The sequence below is a fragment of the Electrophorus electricus genome, chromosome 21 (assembly GCF_041902795.1).
Source record: "Electrophorus electricus isolate QZ-2024a chromosome 21, ASM4190279v1, whole genome shotgun sequence".
In the NCBI taxonomy this organism is placed as follows: Eukaryota; Metazoa; Chordata; class Actinopteri; order Gymnotiformes; family Gymnotidae; genus Electrophorus; species Electrophorus electricus.
The window spans coordinates 18,377,609-18,400,000 of NC_137517.1; the positions used below are offsets into that span (position 1 = coordinate 18,377,609).

The 22,392-nt window shown below is 40.8% G+C and overlaps 1 long non-coding RNA gene and 1 pseudogene across 2 annotated transcripts in view; one reads left to right on the forward strand and one right to left on the reverse strand.

Moving 5' to 3' along the window:
* The window catches only part of LOC113568751 (cell adhesion molecule CEACAM5-like), a 159,962-nt pseudogene that overhangs the window by 10,538 nt on the left and 127,032 nt on the right, over nt 1-22,392 (reverse strand). The gene's annotated exons all lie outside the window — the stretch shown is intronic.
* Nucleotides 1,434-3,887, forward strand: LOC145652941 (uncharacterized). Its single transcript, XR_014119226.1, has 3 exons — nt 1,434-2,247; nt 2,360-2,427; nt 3,094-3,887. It is a non-coding gene; the product is annotated as an uncharacterized LOC145652941 (long non-coding RNA).

A 22,392-nucleotide genomic window follows, 5' to 3' on the forward strand; every position in this document is an offset into this window, starting at 1 on the left:
AACAGTAAAGTTAATGGGACTTTTATTAAAACTATAGTTAATGCGGTGTTTAATTAACAGTATAGTTAATGGGTACTTTTATTAACAGTATAGGTAATGGAGACTTTTATTAAAACTTTTAAAAAATATTTAATGGGGCCTTTTGTTAACAGTAGTGTTAATACTAGCATAGCATCTTAATGATCTAGAGCCTGCGTGCAACCATCCAGCAAATTGTGCACACTACTGCCCCCCTGTGGTGTGATGAAGACATTAATGGAGCTGGGACACGTTCTGGTGGAGCTCCTACCTGCATGGTGTCCTCACTACTGTGGAGCAGGTCATTCAGAGACTGGAGCTCAGACTCTTCCTCCTGCAGGGGTCAGAGTTCAGGCAGGTGTCAGGAGTTAAATGAGGACCAAAGCCGCAGACATTTTGTAAAAAGAAGAGTGTCTGGTACAGGTATCGTTCCAGTTCAGACTGGTGACCTCTGTGAGCGCACTGACCCCTGTGATTTTTTTCGTTGACCTCTCTGTGGGTGATGAGGGTGGGGGTGTAGGTGTGGGCGGGGCTGGTGAGGTAATAAAATGAATTGTAAGCAGAAAAATGTGGGTGGTACACAAATGTGGGTGGTGTGTAGAAAAGGCCTCTGTAGGCTTCAATAAGGCCTCAGATGGTCTCTGTGTCAGGCCTCTACAGGCCTCAGTCAAAGGCCTCGGTCTAAGGCCGGGACATCTCAGCTCAATTAATCATTGAGTCTGCATCTTTATTTTCTATTTAAAGTATAATTAATAGGACAACTGGGACTTGGGGAAATATTAAGGTACCACACTGGGCTGCTCTCCTCTGTCCTGACTGGTGCTGCTGTACCTCATTTGTTTGATCACAGTGTCCTGAGTCTTGAGCGCCCCCTGCAGCTGCTCTATGTGTCTAACAGGCATCACACACACTCAGTGAGGCCACATTTCATTACACACATTCATGTAAAGCTATGAGATGGTTCTGTGCACACAGAGTAAGTCTAATCTCTGATCTACATTACAATTACATGGAGAAATTCTGACTTTAGAACAGTGTGTACTAGCTCAGGACTAGGTACTATAACAGAACTGTGTCTTAGAAAAAAGAGACAGCAAACCCTTCCTATGGATCATGTGTCCTGTGATTAAAAGGTGTTCTGATTTAGAACGAGCAAATGTGTAGAGTCTCATGCAGACTTTCCTCGTGCACAGATTGGTAACGGTTATAGAGACGTAAGCGTTCCTGTCAATGCTTTTCTGAAGTAGGACAACTCAAGATATTGTACCGACCAGAATCACTGGATATTCTAATAACTATCAGACATAAGCCTCAGTATTATTGGAATTAACAAATGGTATTGCATTTAGTGAGTAATGTTTAAAAATACTTTAAAATATTTCATATATTAACCCATCCTCTGGATTCAGGAACGATTGTGAAATGTGACATTAAATATATCTGGAGATACGATGAGTTTCCTCAACAAGGGGAACTGTTAACTAAGGAAAATTTGGACGATAAAATAAAATACTTTTGAAATTATTTCCATCCCAGGTCGAAAATGTAATATCTTTGTCTGCTCCTCCTGTCTGATCTGTTTGCTTTCTATTTATCCAGACGATATCCAAACTGCAGAAGGATGGCTTTCTGCGCATGCGTATCTACTTCTCCAGTATTAGGCCGGCTCATTAACATTAAAACATTAACAAAAAGCCACGTGGACATTGTCAACTGTTAATTAACCCTTCAGAAGCATGAACTGTTTTTTATTTTACAGTGTGGGACAGGTTGGTCAAGGCCTGTATTTATTTCTGACACACAGCATCGTATAATTTCCCAGTTGGAAACTTGTGCTGTTTCAAGCAGAACAACGTTTCTAAAGCACCCTGGGATTCAGGATGGTAGGTGCTAGATACGCTCCAAAAGGAGATGTTTATTTTGTAGAGGGGTAATGTCAGGAGATGACAACATAATAAAAATAAAAATAATATTGGGGCAGTGGGAGCTCAGTGGTTAATGTGCTTGAGTTGTAGTTAGAAAGCTGCTGGTTCAAGCCCCACCACTGCCAGGTTGCTACTGTTGGGCTCTTGAAGATGGCCTGTAAACCTCAGTTGCTCAAGTTGTACTCAGTCATAATTGTAAGTTGCTTTGGATAAAAGTGTCAGATAAATGTGAAGACTGAAGGAGGTGTGTTGGAACATCCTGCTCTGGAGATGTTCCCTCTACCCAGCTGTCTAGTCATCACAGGTTGGTCCTTGTTCAAGTCTCTCAGATCCTTACACTTGCTAATTTTTCCTGCTTCCAACACATGGACGTAAAGACCTGACTGTTCACTGGCTGTCTAATATACCCACTCCAGTTCCTCCTGAATTTACTGTGCTGGGATGATGCATCTGAGCATCAGTGCCACTACATCCTACAGCAGGGGTGAGTGATCTTACCTTCACAGAGCTGGTGTGGCTGCTGGTACACATAATAGACAACACTTTACTTTATTTATGACTTTCACCACTCTGTCATGACTCTTAATACTGCTAAGACAAGCAGGACACAGGACAGTAAAGTGTCTGTTATGTGTAATCCATAAAAATCATGGTTTATAAAAACAGCACATGGTCATGAAACCAGTAATTAAAAACAAGAGTGAAGAGAACAATGACTGGAACCAGAAAATGTTACTTTAGGCAAGACAGCAAATACTAAAAGAAACATGAGTGTAAATACGCACACTAACTAGAGCCAAACAACACAAAGTCACGACAGAGCAGAGAGATGAATGAAAACAATACAGTGCAGGTTACCATCGGAACCACAACCACCAACAACTTAAAAGTTTTATATAGTTTATACTTTTGTAAACAGACATTTAAAACTATTTTAGAAGCTGGTTTAATAAAATCCTGATTTTCTCCCCACAATCATTGAAACTGTCGACATGTTGCTTGCATGGGAGACAAGAAACACTTTTTTTTATTTCTCTGAACTACAAGACCAAGACAGCAATAAAAGTTTATTAAATGATAATCCAATAACATCAGGGGGAGTTTTCTAACACCTACACTTTGAATCCTGTGTTTAATGTTGTTTCTACAGCTCTGACTGAAACAAAAAGCCAGAATGCAGTCTCAGAGGAATGAGAGTCTAATGTAAAATACTGAAGATGAAGTACATTGTTCAATTTGCTTGAAGTCATTTCACATGTGAGAGTGAATGTTTGAACTCTGCTAACTTACTGCCAGCTGACAACCAGTTTATATGAAGCATCGTGCATCAATGTTTTCACTTTTAAGCACATGTTACTATTGTGTGTGTCATTTTATCCAATGTTAGAATATTCTCATTTAGCGATCTTTTACTTTGTTGGACTGGTGTACTTCTTTTATGTCCTTTGTAGTTAAATAAATAACAGTATAGGTAATGGGGACTTTTATTAACAGTATAGTTAAATTGGAGTTTTATTAAGATCATAGGTAATCGGGACTTTTATTTACGGTAAAGTTTATTGGGACTTTTTTATTTACAGTGTAGTTAAGGGTGACTTTTATTATCAGTAATGTTAAGGCAAGCATAGCTTCTTACTGATCTAGATACTGGGTGCAACCATCCAGCACTACTGCCCCCCTGTGGTGTGGTGAGGACATTAGTGGACCTGGTACATGTTCTGGTGGAGCTCCTACCTGCATGGTGTCCTCACTACTGTGGAGCAGGTCATTCAGAGACTGGAGCTCAGACTCTTCCTCCTGCAAGGGTCAGAGTTCAGGCAGGGGTCAGGAGTTAAATGAGGATCCAAGGCTCAGACATTTTGCAAAAAGTTGAGGAGAGTGTCTGGTACAGGTATCATTCCAGTTCTGACTAGTGACCCCTGTGACCCCATTGACCCCTGTGACTTTTTTTGTTGACCTCTCTCTGGGTGATAAGGGTGGGGGTGTAGGTGTGGGCAGGGCTGGTGAGGTAATAAAATGATATTGTAAGCAGAAAAATGTAGATGGTTTAAAATAAACTGTGTTTATGTAGAAAAAAGGCCTCTGCAGGCTTCAGTAAGGCCTCAGATGGTCTCTGTGTCAGGCCTGTACAGGCCTCAGGCGAAGGCCTCGGTCTAAGGCCGGGACATCTCATCCTGGCACCGGAATAAATAATATTATCACCATGGGCAGCAGGTGGTTTGAATGAGATCACTTTTAAAAATAAAAAATTTAATAGTTTATGGTTAGATATAATAGTACCAAACTCTAACTGGTAGTATTAAATATCAATTTGCATATGTTAAATAATGCATGATTTGGAAATAATGGTGGAAACCTGAAAGGTACTATGTAAAAAAGAAAAGTGGTTGTGTAACTGTTTATGAAGAGAGTGTATAAAGATCATGCCCTCTTGGGACTGTTAGATATTCTCTGGAATATGAGTATTGAACTGGAAATAAACACGGGACCTGCTATTCTCTTCAATTAATCATTGATTCTGCATCTTTATTTTCTATTTAAAATGTAATTAATAACGCAACTGGAATTTGGGGAAATATTAACTACACTGTTAATAAAAGTCCCCCTTACCTATAACATTAATAAAAGTCCTGATTAACCAAGTTTTAAGTTTTCAAGTTTCAAAGTTTGCCACATACATACAACCAAACACATTCACAAATTCAAACAATGAACTGCCATGACCACGGCACACAACAGGGTTTAAATACATGAACTTCACAAAACTAGAAACAAGGGACAGGTGTAAGCAATCAAACAAGGTGAGGACAAAACGAAACTATGGAACAGGACTAAACACAAGACAGGGAAAACATGGAAGGAACTGATCAAGACAGTTACAACAGTCACCAATCAGTAGGAAATGTACAGGCCATTGCTTTGAATGACTTCAGCATATCTGCAGCCAAAGGGCATCACTAGTCTCTCATGCTGCTCTGGTGTAATTTTGCTCCAGTCTTGTAGTCTCTTCCACAGTTTGTTGAGTGTTGTGGGTTTCTTGGCCATAACTTTGTCACCAAGGATTTTCCAGAGGTTTTCTACTGGGTTTAGATCAGGACTCTGGGCTGGTCATTTCATTATTTCAATATTTTCAGTTTCAAGGAACTGCTTTACCCATTTTGCTGTGTGACAGGGGGCACTGTCCTGCATGAAAATTGCTGGCTGAGTGATAAATGCAAGGAAGGAACCATGTGTTGTTGAAGAAGGTTCTGATACACACTTGCATTCACTCTGCCATGTAGCTGTATGAGAGGTCCAACTCCTGCTGCCGAAAACATTCCCCAAACCATGACACTTCCTCCTCCACCTTTCACTGACTTCTTTACACACTTTGGGTTCAGTCTTTCCCAAGTTTGTCAACAAACACAATGTTTCCCATCAGACCCAAATAAACGAAACTTGCTTTCATCACTAAAGTGAACTCTGGACCACTTCTCCGTTTATTAAAAGGAGTAATAGAAAAATGGCTTGTGTCAAAAATGAAAATAATGTGAGAAAAACTTATAAAAATGAAAATAATTGTGTGAAAAACCCATGCTATAAAAATGAAAATAATGTGAGAAAAACTTATAAAAATGAAAGATAAGTGATGGAAAAAAACGGCTCATTAAAATAAACTATGAGATGAAAAAGCGCTCAGAGAGATAAATGAAAGAGCTCAGAATAAAAAGGAAAATGCACATAGAGATTAATGAAAAGGCTCAGAGTGAAAAGGAAAAGCACCCAGAGGGATAAATGTTAAATGTAGTTTGTTGTGTTAAAGTCTTCTAAAGTCTTCATCTGTTTGTTGTTGTGTTTGTCTAAAAGTGAAGTCAATGGCGTATTAGGTAATCTAAATGTCTTAGAATGGTTTTGTTTTGAAGAACACATAAAATAACTTTATGGATAGTAATTATTGATTGAAACAGAGGCAAGTTGAACTGATTACTGGTTTGAGAGACTTCCGTAGATATAAACTGCTGAATGCCAAACTGGCTATTGACCGAATGGCACAAATTAAATAACACTGAATCTGTTTTTCCTCACTTGTTAAGAGAGCGAATGTGCTAAAACATTACCATGTTTTACTTGTCATTGTTTAGCCAGCTATCATTTAAAGAAAAATGAAAAAGGAAGTGATGTGTGAAAGAAGACTAGCTCTATTATTACTGCTAGTCAGAATTAATTAACTGAGCCCAGGACATTGCCGGGAATTGTCCACCAAAGGTGGTCTGTAAGGAAACAGTGGCACCGGAGTCCCCTCCTGTCAATGGATGTGAGTGGTAAAGAGTCGACTCTGACGAGCTGCAGATCAGGGCCACTCGGGAAAATTTATTTTAGTATGGAGGACGACAGTGTCAGCGTTGTGTGGATGAACGAAGCCAATTGATGTAGAGTAAGTAGTAAATAACTTTCCAATATTGGTATGAAATTGATTGTTTGATGCCTCTGATTGTGTGAGAGAATAATATTATTCTGTAACACCAATGGGTTAATAACACATTTTATTGATATCTTGATTTTGATTTTATTATTGATGCAGTGATGGGTAACAATAAAAGTAAGACACAAAAAGCTGAAACAGCTGCACCATCAGGGTGGCAGCCTCGAAAATGGAAGTCGCAGTTATGTACAGACATGAGAATAAATATGGGCCAGACGTAATGGCTCAAATAGCATTATGGAGTAAATGCGGATTTCCCCCGGGAGGTTGTATGGGGATAAATGAACTACAATGTACACAGTATACAGTATAATTTGAGGGAGGCAGAAAAGAAAAGACTGATTACAGTCATTTGGGGAGCATGGGAGAGTTGGATGGGGGAGGCAGAAGAGAGAGAGAAGAAAAAGAGGGAGCGGGATGTTAACCGCATGTTTCAGATGCTTCAGTCTGTGCAGGTTTCCAAGGTTGACCCCGATACCGACTCCTGCCCACTAATGCCTCACTCTCCACCAGTAGCAGCGGCCCCTGCAGTGCCCACCCCACCAGTTCAACCACCAGCCGAAGAGGAACAAGGGGCTGTGGGAGGAGCTGCAGCACCGGGACCGTGCCAAGGGCCGAGGCAACTCAGGCCGAGGCCAAAGCAAGAAACTCCAGAGATGGTGGTGCAAGCCTATTCCGAAGTCTCTCATCCAGCCTACCCAGGATGACCCGGCCCTTACCTTGATGCCATCGCAGCCATGCATGCAGTGGCTCTCGATAGTCAGCCATGGACAGAGGAAGAGGGGGCTATGAGCAGGACGACAGCAAGAGATGACCGATGCTACACATGTGGAAAGAAAGGACACTTCTGAAGAGACTGTAAAACACAGAAGGAGAGGCGCTATGATGAGGAAGCAGACTGATGGGCAGACTCGGGGACGGGTCAACCGCAGCTACAGATAAGAGCACACACACATCTTGCACACCACACCCTCCCAGCACACATGCACCACACTCTCTTTCCCTCATATCTGAAGTATACCGCACCTCCTTACTCTTGCTTGCCACAACTGTCCCTAACAGTGCAGGGTATACGTATGTCATTCCTGGTGGATTCAGGCACTGCTAAATCTGTAATTCAGGCTAGGGAATTAGATGTCCCGTTATCTGGGAAAACATTGACTATGGTAGGGGCCACTGCAAACACTAACCTAGCATTACTCACACCCTCTCCCTTGCCAAAGTGAAGGGGGTCCAAATTTCAATCACACATTCTTAATGTCCACAGTGTGTCCAGTTGGGAATCTGTTGGGATGAGATTTGATGCACAGGCTGTGCATCGTAATCGAGTCCAAACCAGATGGCCTAAAGGTAATTGAGCCAACAGCACAACAGATGTACTCTGATAAAATTGAACCACTGTACTCACACCAGTAGCTGATTGCACAGGAACCCACCAGAACTAAATATGTGCAGATGTCAGATATCCTCAAACAAAGTGAACAAAAAGGGGTAGAAGTAATGAAATTGGAAAACCTGCACTGTACAGCATATGTATCCGTAGGGCCTGATCATGAGAATGAAAAGGAATGGTTCGACAAGGAGCTCCCAGGAGAGGTAATTTGCCTTGATTATGTGTACTGGAGAAAGGGGAAGTGCGCAGCCTCAGTGATACTATCTGAAGGCCCGCCTACTCACCAAAAGGAGCGTTTTGCCGTGGCGATCACAAAACCTCAAATGGGAACATTTGGGGCCTTGGGTAAGAGTAGAACAGGAAGGTACATGGGAAATTAATGAGCAGGGAGAAGAGGTAAATAGCTGCATGGGAACAAGAAGGCAAAAGGTGCAATTTATCCTCAAGGTTACAAGACATGTAGAGGTGGTAGAAGAACACTGGGGATGGCAGGAACAAGCTTCCATTCTTCTTCCTGAGTCCCCCCTCTAAAAAAGGTTCCCAATGTGTTGTGGGCACGAGGGAAGAATGATGTAGGGTGGATTAAAGGGGTATGTCCAGTAAAAATCACACCTAAGTCAGATTACAGGATCAAGCAATGTCAGTATGCCCTGAAACCAGAAGCCATAGAAGGCATGAAACCAGTGTTCAAAGACCTCCTGGATACTGGAGTGATAGTGCCATGGCCGGATTTGCCTGTAAGAACACCAATTTTCCCTGTTAAAAATAATGTATAAAAATAATGAATGGAGGTTTGTACCAGACCTCCAAGCAGTCAATGCAGCAGTTAGACAAGGGGCCCAAATGTCCGAAACCCACACACAATCCTCTCATCCATACCAGACCTAGCAAATATCTTTTTCAGTGTTCCAGTGCATGAGGATAGCCAGTATTGGTTTGCTTTCCAATTAAAGGGAAAACTTTATACATTCACACGCTTATGTCAGGGGTATTGTGAAACTCCCACTATTTATAATAATGCCCTCAGAGACAGCCTAGCGCCACTCCAGTTATCGGAAGGCAGTGTGCTATTGCAGTATGTCGATGATTTACTTCTGGCCGCACCCACCCAGGAACAGTGTGGAAGAGATTCCTTGTGCTTACTCATGCACTTGGCCAAGACTGGGCACTGAGCCAGTAGGTCGAAGGAAAGGCATTGGCCACTGACCTTTCATCAGCCATTGCTTTCATCAGCCATTGGCCCACCACCAAAGGCCAGCTGTTTTAATTCCTAGGATCGTGCTCATACTGCCGCACCTTCATTCCTAATTATGCACAATTGGAAGCCCCATTGAGAGCTATAGTCCCAACAGGGGGATCTCAAACCAAGGTGGAGTGGACTCCAGAGGCAGAGGAAGCATTCATGGGGTTAAAACAGTCCCTCCAAACCACACCTACCTTAGGTATACCAAATCCAGACAAGCCATTCACCCAGACAGTTGACGAACGAAATGGGTGTATGACATCAGTTCTCCTGCAGAAGCATGGAGACAGAAAGAGGCCCATTGCTTACTATTCCTGCAAACTAGACCCGGTGGCTGCAGGCCTGCCACTGTGCCTAAGGGCAGTAGTGGCAGCTGAAAAGGCCTTGGCTGCGTCACAAGACATGCTGTAGATGCACTTTTTAACAACCACAAGACACCACACCTCACTGCACAGCGATGGCTAAAATATCAAACTGCGTTGCTAGAAATGCCTAATCTAGCGATGTACAATGCTGAACCCAGCATCCCTCCTACCATGTAACATGACTGTATATCTGTACATCTGTATATATAGATTTATACTCAATTACCCTGTTACACAACAACAACTGTAGATATGTCATTATATAAAATGGATCTGTACATTCTGTAGATTGTGTACATATATACCCAACCATATACATTGTACATTGTGTATATAATCATAATATACATATATTGTACATACATTGTTAATATATTTTTGTACATACATAGAATATATATATTTATCTGCATATATATATTTTTCTCTATGCACCCCTGTTTCTCTTCCTCAGTTTGGACAGAGCACTCTCCACCATTTCACTGCACGTTATACTGTGTATGACTATGTATGTGACAAATAAACCGAACTTGAACTTGAACTTGAACCTACGCTGGAGGATCGGGAGCTGCATGATTGTGTGACACTAACAAATCATCTCTGTTCCCCTAGGGTTGACCTCCAGGATGAGCCCCTCGAGAATCCTGATTTAGTGCAGTGGGTAGATAGGAGTGCATGCAGAGACTCAGAGACAGGGAAGCTGCAGGTCGGGTATGCAGTAGTCACTGCACGTAGTACTGTTAAGGGAGAACCACTCCCCTCACATTATTCAGCCCAGGCAGCTGAACTGATTGCACTAACAGAGGCCTGTAAAATTGCTAAAGATAAAACCGTCACTATTTATACAGTCTCTACACCTTTGGTGTAGTGCATGATTTTGGCATGATTTGGAAACAGCGAAAATTCCTCACTAGTTCTGCACAACATATCAGGCACCATCACCGTGTTGCGGCCCTGCTAGATATTATCACCTTACCAACTGCTATAGCTGTGTGTAAGTGCACAGCCCATACTAAAGGCACAGACAAAGTGTCAAAAGGGAATCACCACGCTGACTTCCACTGCAAGCTGTGTCAGTTCCCAATACTCCCACTCTTAAAATATCCCGAATACAGCAGAGTGCCTCAGCAGAAGAAAAGGCCACCTGGAAAAGGGCTGGATGCACTCTCAGTGATAACATATGGCGTGGACCCGATGGCAAACCTTACCTACCACTTTACATGTTTCCTTATATGGCTACCATTGTTCACAGGTGTACGCACATGAGCAAAGGGGGGATGATACAACAAATAATGAAACATTAGTATATGAAGGGGTTTACAACTTACTCTAAAAATGTTTGTAGTCGCTGTATTATATATGCACAGAACAATATAGGACGAGGACAATCAGTGCTTCAGGTGGCACAACCTCCACCACAAGAACCATTCCAAGACCTACAAATGGACTTCATAGAATTAACACAGAGTGAAGGGAAAACATACTGCCTTGTTATCATGTGTATGTTTTCTAAATGGGTGGAAAACAGGAAGCAGGATGCTGAGGTAGTGGCAAAAGCTTTGTTGAACAAAATTATTCCCAGGTGAGGAATTCCCAACAGAATCTCCAGTAATATCCCATTCATGAATCAGGTGTACCCCATTCATGAATCAGGCATTAGACACGCTAAGCAAATACTATAGCATAGACATGTGCCAGCATTGTGCCTACCACCCTGCTAGTGGCAGAGCGTTGGAAAGGGAAAATGGCACACTCAAATCCAAATTGGTAAAAACGTGTCAAATCTATTGTCCACATCTTGATCCAGAGGCCCTGCTTGTGCTATTAGGTTTCTGTCTTTTCCACTTACAACCTCTGCAGACTCAGACTTGTTCTTTTGTGATTCAGGTAATGACAGCACACCTGTGACATTTGGAATTTTTTATCCTTCCTGGGGAGGGGGAGTGTTTAGCACTTCGGTATCTGCTGCTTCTGTTGTATGACATGTTTCCTTGGAGGGTCCTGTCTCTTTGGTGTCCATGGAAACCTCAGCAATAGCACTATCATGACTCCACTGATGGCTGTAAGGGACACAACTCTGCCTCCTCCACAGACAGCTTTTGCATTTTCTACCTGAAATTGCTAACAAGCTGATCAATGTCTGTTACAGTGTTGCAAGGGAATTGCAAAACTGATAGCAACACATGGTCAATTAGCCAAAACAAGTGTTCCTGTCCATGTTCATCCACAAAGGAGCTCTTTCCATGAGTCAAAGCCATGACCTTTGAATTCTTCGCAAACACCTTGCATTACTCACATCTTGTCATACATGTGCCTGATCCTTTTTCATGTCTTTTGGTGCAAATGTGGTCAGCAGTAATGTCTGTGATCATTATCCCCCACAAATGGTCTCAGCATCATCTTTATGAGCTTCTGCTCCTGTATGACTCACTTCCACTATTATCTGTGGTGTTTTACTGAGTGACGGTTCCCCCAAAACATCAGCACAGAAACATTTTTAAAATGATCCCACTTGCCAACTCTCAGGTTTAACTCTCCCCAAACTGTCATGTTTAAGGGTCCAGTGTTTTCTGAGGCAGCTTACACAACTTTAAGCTATTTTATTTGTTCTTGTCACAGCTGGTCCTCTCCTGCTCTTCTATTATACTGAGAGTCACATGCACTTATAACAAAATATCACACATTTCATGTACAAGTATACTTACCACTTTCTGGTTATACAGAGTTCCACAACATGACTATTATTTCCTAATGCATACATAACATTTCTACTGTTCCCATATAATGCAATAATTACACATATTTCTGACACACTCCTCTGATCACATTTTCTTATATTATACTTTTACAAACCTGAACTTACTATAAACTGCTAAATACATATCTACTACAGATAACCACAAGGTTTGCAATGATTTTTTTTAAGGTAAATGAGGTCTATCAGAACATGCACTAAACTGTGCATTTTAATGCTAACTGCACTTCAGAACACATCACATTCTGTCCCACTGTTCTCACTCGCTTATAATCCACAGGTTCAGCCACAGTCTCTTGAATGGTCCTAACGGCTTCACATTTGTCTTCATCATGAGGAAAATCCATTTCTCAAACATGAAAAAATGCACTGCCCACCAGCCACAATATCCAGTGCTCCATCCTGCTGAGATGGCCTGAAAACTGTTTTCAACTTTTACAGGAGTCCTACATATTAAACAACATATTAAACACACTTACATTATACAAATAAAATATTAATTTTTATTCACTTAAACTAGTGCATATCACACATCTCAACATTTTTCATACTGTACACTTCTCCAAATGTTTCATATGAACAACAATATCAACAAAAGCAATTATACATGATATATTTAATGGGGCAATTAAAATAATTTTATTCCAAAATGTCTTAATTAAGACACTTGCTTTTCAGAATTCCATGTTTGAGACAGTGAGAGAGTCTGAGAAAAAAACAAACAAACAAAAACAAACAAACAAGCAAACAAAAAAACCCCAGCAGATCAAACAAACCAGACAGACCAATCCAAAGTGGGTAAGGCAAAAATAGCAGTAACAAAACAGGGTCAATATAACAGACAGTGAAAAAACATATACACATTGGAGATAGTGGAAATACTTTGACTGTACGTGACTGGACTAGACCAAACAGAAACAGGCAGGTGTAAGTGTAAACAGATGGGTGCAGTCAGTTATCTGGTGATGAGGAATGAGAAACTGTTAGGTGATTGGACGTTTTCCTGGCTGTGCTCAGGATTATGGGAGTTGTAGTGCTGCATGTGAATGCTGGAAGTGGGGGTGAAGGACTGTGTGACATCATGTTATGCTGAAGACATTCAGATTTATATTAGTACTGCTTCTCCCACAGCTTCTGACCAGGCATTAAGTTCTTACATCCCAGATCTAAAACTCTGGTTGTACAATAACTATTTGAAACGTACTGCTGATAAAACCGAAGATTTACTAGTTGGGCCCAAATTGCTTCTTTTCAGCTTCTCACGAGTCACTGTTGATGTCAAAGGTGTTACTATTAGGTCAGCTCAAGTGAATAAAAACCTTGGTTGTCTCTTTCATCAGTGATAATGATTAAAGTATTTATATTTTTCCAGCATCGACAAAAATCATGGAAGGGCATGTACCTCCATCTACTCTCAAACTGCACTCAGATAAGCTAGCGAAGTCATGGAGAACTTGGAAGGAGGAGTTCACTCTGTATATAGAACTGGTTAAGCCAGATGCAGATGAAACAACAGTGTTTCAAGTTTCAAGTTTGGTTTATTTGTCACATACATACACAGTATAACACATACACAGTATAACTCACAGTGAAATGGTTGAGAGTGCTCTGTCCAAACTGAGGAGACAAAAAACAGGGGTGCATAGGGAAATATATATATTCTATATATGTACAAACATATATTAACAATGTATGTACAATATATGTATATTACAGTAAAGTTATTTTATTTTGGTCAGTGGTGACTACAGACCAAGACACCATGGGGCACCAACACATTAGCGACACAGGTATTTAGAGAGAGGTTGATTGTCCCATTGGTCAATCAGGTGGTCCATGTTGTAAGGATGAGTCATTTCTGCAGTTCACTGGTTTTCCTATAGTGCACCCTCATGTGGGTAAGCTGTAAAACAAACCTTAAAACACCACAGCATGAAGAACAAACTCATAACATCACAAGGATGCAGCACCCTCTCCCATAAAAAAAGGAACAGAATCGAGAATCAAGGCACTCGAGATAAAGCATCAGGTAAAACATTGGCTGACATTCTCGGATCTTGTGGCACACATCCAAAAAAACACATCTGAAAACAATGCCCATCTCGTAAGATGTTGATTTGTGTTGTACATGCAGTTCAAAAATGCTGAAGGATTATAATCGGTAAACAGTGAGTGGTTGTAAACTAGAACCAGCATACACCTCAAAAGGTTTCAACACCAGCAATAGAGCAAGAGTTTCTTTTTCTATTGGGGAATAAATTAACTGGCATCTAGTGAACTTTCTCGAGAAGTAACAGACCGGACGGTCTATTCCTGAGTCATCCTCTTGCAACAACACAACACCTGCACCGGTGTTACTAGCATCCACCTCTAATTTAAAAGGATGCTCAAAATTTGGTGCAGCAAGCACTGGAGAGTAACAAAGCAAGGCCTTTACAGATTCAAATGCATATTGACATTCCAGAGACCAAACCAAATCGGAGGATTTCTTTAACAGATTCTTTAACAGAAGCAAAATTGTTACAAAACCTTGTTAGTACTCAACCATACCTAAAAATCAATGTTATTCTCTTTTGGTAGTGGGTACTGGAAACTTCACTATAACATCAATTTTGGCATCAACAGGGCATACACAAACTTGTCCTACCTTCTTATCTAGATACATAATCATGGCTTTTCCAAATTCACACTTGGCTCAATTAAGTGTAAGAGAAGTGGTCTGCAAGTGATTAAAACAGTTTCAAGAGTGACTAAATGTTCAGACCAGGTTGCCAAAAGTACAATGACATCATCAAATTAGCCTTACAGTTGGATATGCCACTCAACATGTAATTCATTAATTGCTGGAATGTAGCAAACACATTTTTCATGCCGAAAGCCATCTGGCGTAACAAAAGCAGAAATACCAGAAGCACGGCAAAGGGACCTGCCAATAACCCTTCAGCAGATATAATTTACTGCCATCCGAGCTGAACTTATGTGTCACAATTAGTCCCTCCCAGTTTCCGTGTTCCATGTTTTCCCTTCTCTTGTGTATTTTAGTTCCTTGCCGTAGTTTTCTCTGCCCCTTGTTTGATTTTCCATACCTGCCCCTTGTTTCTAGTCTTGTTAGGTTCATGTATTTAAATCCTGTCTTGATCCCTGTGTCTTGGCTGTTCATTGTTAATTTGAATGCATGTGTTAGGTTCATTGTGTTTGACTGGTTTAATGTCTGAATGTTTTTGAAAGCCCGTCTCTGTATCCCTGTAAGTTTGTACTCCATGTGTCCTAGGTTGCGTGTTTCTTAGCACTCTTTCTTAAGAGTTTTTCCTCGTATCTATTATAGCCAGTTTCCCCTGTTTGCTTTCCGTGTTGGTAATATGACCCTGCACTACTACAACAACTCTGATTTTGGATTTGCCCATAAATCTCCACAAATGCGTCTGCCTCCTCAATGCTCACTGTTACACTATATTATCTATACAATATTTAACTTGTGGCAAAGGAAAAGCGCCCATTCTAGCAACAGCATTTACTTTGTGGTAGTCCATGCAAAAATGTGAAGTACCATCAGGCTTAGGTATAAGAATGCATGGCAAACTCAAAGGACTGGATGTGCTCACAACGGCAAATCCATTCTCTACTAAGTATCGCTTTTCAGCTTGCATACATGCACACTTAACTGGACTAACTCAATACGCATGTTTCTTGATTGAGGGATGAGCCCCCACATCGATGTTATAAACTATCTCGGAGGTCTTAGTAGGTATATCAGAAAACAAACCATGATATTGTGTAATTAAAGACTTAATATCAGAGTGCTCTAGAAGTGATAAATATAAATCCTGTAGTTGCGTGGAGTTAGGCAAATGCACAGCTGTCACTTCCGCAGAAAGAACTAACTCATCGTTCTTATCTTTTAGCAACTTAGCAACAGCAGAAGGAACAGCATCAGGTGTTGAATGTGACCGTGGAATATACCATTTTAACCTAGTGATCTGGCAAACACAAGTTTTACGTTTTTGGTCCAGTTTGGTCTGATCTTATTCACAATGGTACATGGTCCTGAAAATATTGTTTGCAATGAAGCCCCTACTTGAGGTGACAAAACCAACACCTCATCACCTGGCTGAAATGAACGGACTGTCACATTTTTATTTATCTTTTCTTCATTTTCGATTGAGCTGTGGCTAACTCCTTTTAGCAAGTTCACAAGCAGACTCTACCTGTTCTTTAAAATGACTCACATAATGTAGTTGTCCCAACTGCGGCTCATCGCTTTGTAGCCAGCTGTCTTTCAAAAGTTTCAGAGGTCCTCTAACTTTATGTCCAAATATTAATTGAGCAGGACTAACACCAAGAGACCCACGAACCGTCTCTTGAACTGCAAATAAAACCAAATAAATCCCTTCCATTAAATAAGGGACAAATGTGTCCACACTCTTCTCAATAGGGTGTAAGTAAGAAAGCCAAGATACACCAACATAAGTAGAACTGTACAGGTAACCCTAGTAAATACTGCATAAAGCTACACTAACTTAAATAAAACTGTACATGTAGCACCTACTCTGTGAAAAGCAAAAATATGAACATTAACATGTTTGTTGTGATCATGATGTGTTTATTGATCCTCTGAACAATGGTGTGTTTCTACTGAACAGACACACAGTATCCACAGCGGAAAGTCACACAAACAAACACTCAGTATTAAAGGTGCAGTTCCAGGTCTTTACCAAAGTTCTTCTGTTATGGGTTCACTGCTGCTTGTATGATACAGTAGTAAGTGTAACATCCATGATCTCTTGTTATATGATACAGTAGTAAGTAACATTCATGATCTCTGTTCAAATGAAGTCTGATGTTTGGTTTATTGTTGTACTAGAGAAATTAATGTATCTAGCTAATAAGTGTAGTTAGTACACATTAGCTAGTAAATATTCATTCACTTGCTTCAGACATTTTAAATTCTGATCACCTGTGTTTACACACTGAAGTTCAAACTGAAAGCAAATCAACATTCACATAAGTGCATCATCCATATAACTGTCATACACATATCTTCATCATCATAATCAGATACATCACACATCATACACACATTTTCTGTTTTTCTGGTACAGTTTCACATTCAGTGGAAAACAACAATTCCACTTATCCATAATGGTGGTCCCATAATGTTAAAGTGTTGAGCTTTTTATGGGGTAAAGAATAAAACTACATTTAATTATTTTAATAAATCTTTTCTTTACACTCCTATGCAGGTTTAGCTTTAATGATCTCTGTAATTATCATAATAATGAGCACTAGAGAACAGTAAGGCAGCAGAGTTTCAGATCAGGTCAGATGTGTGCGTATTGTGTCCAGGTCAGGTGTGTGGTGTACAGGTCAGGTGTGTGTCTGTGGGTGTCCAGGTCAGGTGTGTATGATGTCCAGGTCAGGTGTCAAGGTGTCCAGATCCTGGAAGACATGAGGAGGACACACAGCCCTGTGCTGAAGAAATGTTCACACATATTCACATTAACACACTTCACCATGGAGATCATATGTACAGCCATGTATGTGTGTGTTTGGTCATCCTCTTCTCTGTGTGGGAGACTCAGACCACGTCAGCAGTGTGGTGTCCAAGTCAGATCTCCATCCATCCCACAGGTGCACACACACCAGACTGGTACCTGTTGTGTAGGGTTGAAAGATGAATGATTCTTATAGGTTTAAATTGTATTATATCAATCCCTACAGTCTTTGAAAACATGTAAATATTAGCTCACTCTCTCTCTCTCTCTCTCTCTCTCTCTCTCTCTCTCTCTCTCTCTCTCTCTCACACACACACACACACAGACACACACTCACATACAGTGGGAAAATCGTGTGCTGAACCTTTCACACTCCACGAGAAGTGATCATGCGCGTGCACTGCGGTTTGTCACCGAAATCATAAATATCGTCCGTAACAGTACAACAGCTAAAATCATGTAAGAATGGGTAGTGGTAGCTCACTGGTTTAGGTACTTGACTTACAGTTGGAAGGTTGCTGGTTCAAGCCCTGCCAAGTTGCTGCTGTTGGGCTCCTGAGCAAGACTAACTCCCTGCTCTCAATTGCCCAGTTGTACATAATTGTAAGTTGCTTTGGATAAAAGTGTCAGGTAAATGAAAGACTGTTGGTATTTACATCACCAAAACACATCTGCTTTTTAAACACCTATAATTGTTGATTGTAACCAATATCAATTTTACAGTCTCATTGGAAATGTGCTAGCTACCTAAACGATGACCTTCGCTTGTGTTGTTTAATGTTAACAATTATCTGTTTATTCGACTCCAGATACCACATGAATAATCTTACTTTCATTTATCAATAACAGCAGGTGAAATAAAGTATGTGAATCACCGTCTGTACGCTAATACACCATTCGATGTTCAACACATAATCCACCCCTCCCCCACTGAATCTCCATAGTCAGACATACAGTGAACTCCCCATAACTCCACACAAATATTAGTGACAGTAACACTACATACACCAGGAGAGGGCGCTGTTGCTGCTCATTCAAGAATTTATTTACATCAGTGATTCTCAAACTGTGGCACCTCAAACCTTGAAGAATTGCTGTATGCAGGTACTGAGAAAACAAAACAACAACAAATGAAACATTACAAATAATAAAAATATATGTTTTATCTTTAAAAGTGTTATGTTAAATGTTCTACCCTGGTCTTGGTGAAGAGGAGACTGAATTCAGGGTCTGGGCTGAAGGGTTGGGAGGAGAGTTGGAGTGGAGCTGGAGCAGAGCTGGTGGACTGAGGTTGGAGAAACCTCTCCCTGGGGCTGTCCCTCTACCTCTCTCTCTCTCTCTCTGTTTATTTGTTGAGCAGTGGTAGCTTGGTGGTTAATGTACTTGACTTGTAATGGGAAGGTTACTGGTTTAAGCCCCCCTATCAAATTTCCACTGTTGTGCTCAAGGTCCTTAACCCGTAAGTTGCTTTGGATAAAAGCATCCGCTAAATAATTTTAATGTAAACCTGCTGGGTGGAACACATGTGAAATAGAAAATGATAGCAGAACACAAACATATACAAGCCCACAGCAAGGTGGCAGTTACAGAAGCAGCACACAGAGAGCACAAGACACTGTCAGGACAATGACCAACAAAGGAGATGTTTAACCCAGGGATTTAAATACAAGCAAGAGGCAGGTGCGTGTACATGGAAGCACACGACACCTCAAACACAGGAACAACAACACAGCCACATGGTGGGCTGTACCATCTAGAGGAGAGTGGAGCAGACCATTACAGCTGAGTGGTAAACCTCTGACAGAGCAGGTGTCTTAGCATTAACAAACTTTATAAAGGTAATTACACATATTCTCATGACACTGGGCTACACAATAGAATTTACTATAATACCTTTGTAATAATAATTTGCAGTCAGACACATGTATGAAATTTTACACACTTTACACACATTAATGAGACATAGAGTGATAATGTCAGTGTGTGTAAGAGAAAGATATACACTTACAGTGTGTGTGTGTGTGTGTGTGTGTGTGAGGGACAGAGAGAAAGAAGTGTGTGATAGGTTTTTATGGTGTATTTGATGGTCACTGCCTGTAGTCAATGGAAAGGCAGTACAAAAACACTTAAGAAGCACTTTAGGATTAATGAGTGGGTCTGCTAACACCTTAAATAGTGATTAGGGCACATGATATATTAATTACAAAGGGGTCTATGTAATGGCTCGAGTACCACAAGGTGAGGAGCAGGACACACAGGCTCGCTTGACATAGACAGACATTTATTATAAATACACGAAGGATGAATATATTGGCACTGACAGAAAACCAGGTAGGTGAACATGTACAACAGGTTACAAACATAACACACAATACTACCGTGACCTGAATAAAGACAATTCTGCACTCTCCTGCAACAGTGTAAATACATACAGACATTATGTATGCCGGTGCAGGTGTGCAAACATGGGTGTGGTTACAAACGTGGTTACATACAACGTGACCAGTGAGACTGGGAGCAGTCTGTGACAGTTCAGGAAACACTTACAAATTAACAAATGACTTTACAATAGAGTTAATGATGTGCTGATCCCAGCACAGTAATATGTCTATGAATGAATATACTCACTCAGATTTTCTGGATGCTGTGACCACTCGCAGCAGTCTCAGTAGACATTCCTCTGATGGGTCATATTTATCCAGGTCAAACACATCCAGCTCCTCTTCTGAGTTCAGCAGTACAAACACCAGAGCTGACCACTGAGCAGGCGAGAGCCTGACTCCATCTAGATGATAGTAACCTCCTCTGATCATATACATTTGGACTTCATGCACTAGGGAATGATCATTCATTTCATTCAGACAGTGGAAAAGATTGATGGATTTCTCTGGAGAGGGATTCTTCCTGATCTTCTTCTTGATGTACTTGACTGTTTTCTCTTTGCTGTGAGAGCTGCTTCCTGTCTGTGTCAGTAGGCACAGAGTCTGTGCCTGTAAAAGAGTCTGACTGGACTCCAGTGAGAGACCCAGAAGGAAGTGGAGGAAAAGGTCCAGGTGTCCATTCTTTGTCTGTAAGGCCTTGTCCACTGTATTCATAAGGAATACAGACATTGTTGATCTTTTCAAGATTTATTTTTCTGGTCCAACACATTTGTGTTGTTGGAGATGAAGGAGAGAAATGTGTATAAAGCATCCAGAAACTCCTGAAAGCTCAGATGCACAAAGCTAAACATTTTCCCCAGGTGCAGCCCAGACTCCTTTCTGAAGATTTGGGTACACACTCCTGAGTACACTGACACCTCTGTAACTTCAATGCCACACTCTCTCAGGTCTTCCTCATGGAAGATCAGGTTGCCCTTTTCCAGTTGTTGGAAAGCCAGTTTTCCCAGTGCCAGAACAATATTTCTAGTCTGCAGAAAATCAGTGTCAGTTTTGCCATGGTACTTTCTGTCCTTGTGTTTGATCTGAAAGATCAAGAATTTTATGAACATTTGAGTCTTGGGGATCTCTACACTCTCTGCATCACACATCATTGTCTCTAGAACAGTGGCTGCAATCCAACAAAAGAATGTGGCACAAGATGTAGAGGCTTCTTGATGACTTCATTTGTGTGATGATTCTATTGGCCAGGCTCTGATCACTGATTCTCTTCCTGAAGTACTCCTCTTTCTGAGGGTCACTGAACCCTTGTACCTCTGTTACCTTTTCAACACACTCAGGAGGGATCTGACTGTTTGCTGCTGGTTGAGAGGTTATCCAAAGGAGAGCAGAAGGAAGCAGATTCCCCTCGATGAGGTTTGTTAGTAACACATCCACTGAGGTCGACTCTGTTACATCCGATAAGCTCACATGGTTGTGGAAGTCTAGAGGAGTTTCACACTCATCCACACCATCAAAGATGAAAATGACTTTGTAAGCATCACAGTCTATTAACTGTAATTGTGTATGTTTCTCGGAAAACGTCATGAAGCAGATCCATCAGACTGAACTTTTTCTCCTTCATCAAATTCAGCTCCCTAAAAGGAAGTGGAAATATAAAGACAACATCCTGATTTGCTCTTCCTTCAGCCCAGTCCAGAATGAATTTCTGCACAGACACGTTTTTTCCAATTGCAGCAACTCCTTTAGTCAGCACTCTTCTGATGGGTTTGTCTTTAAAGAGGCTTTATCATGTCCTGGTAAGGGTCTAAAGAGGTTGTTGCATTTGATGGGTGTCTCCTGTGTTGCTGGTCTCCTGGATGCTGTTTCAATCTGTCTCACCTCATGTTCATTATTGACCTCTCTACTCCCTCCCTCTGTGATGTAGAGTTCTGTGTAGATCTCATTCAGAAGGACTGAGCTTCCATGATGTGAGATTCCTTCATTAATTTCTTGTATTTCTTCTCCAGTTTGGATTTGCGGAGTTTAAATTTTTCATACACAATTTCTAATAAGAAAACAGAAAACAACACATAGCATATTAATTTCAATTGCTATAATCAGTCAAGTGTATCTACCAGTAAAATCTGGTACAGTATACAGTAGTGTTGCACCATGTCTGGTTCCTAATCCATGAACTTGTATTCATGTTACACATGCTACCCACCCTTGGATATGTGTATGAATATCTTAATTTTCTCTTGGTGACATACTGAGGAGTCATAAGGTAAATCAGTATATGCTATATGGTTATAAGCATCTTAACAAATGTGTTTTTAATAGGTAAGTAAACTATGAAAAATGTATTGTTTGTGTATTGTT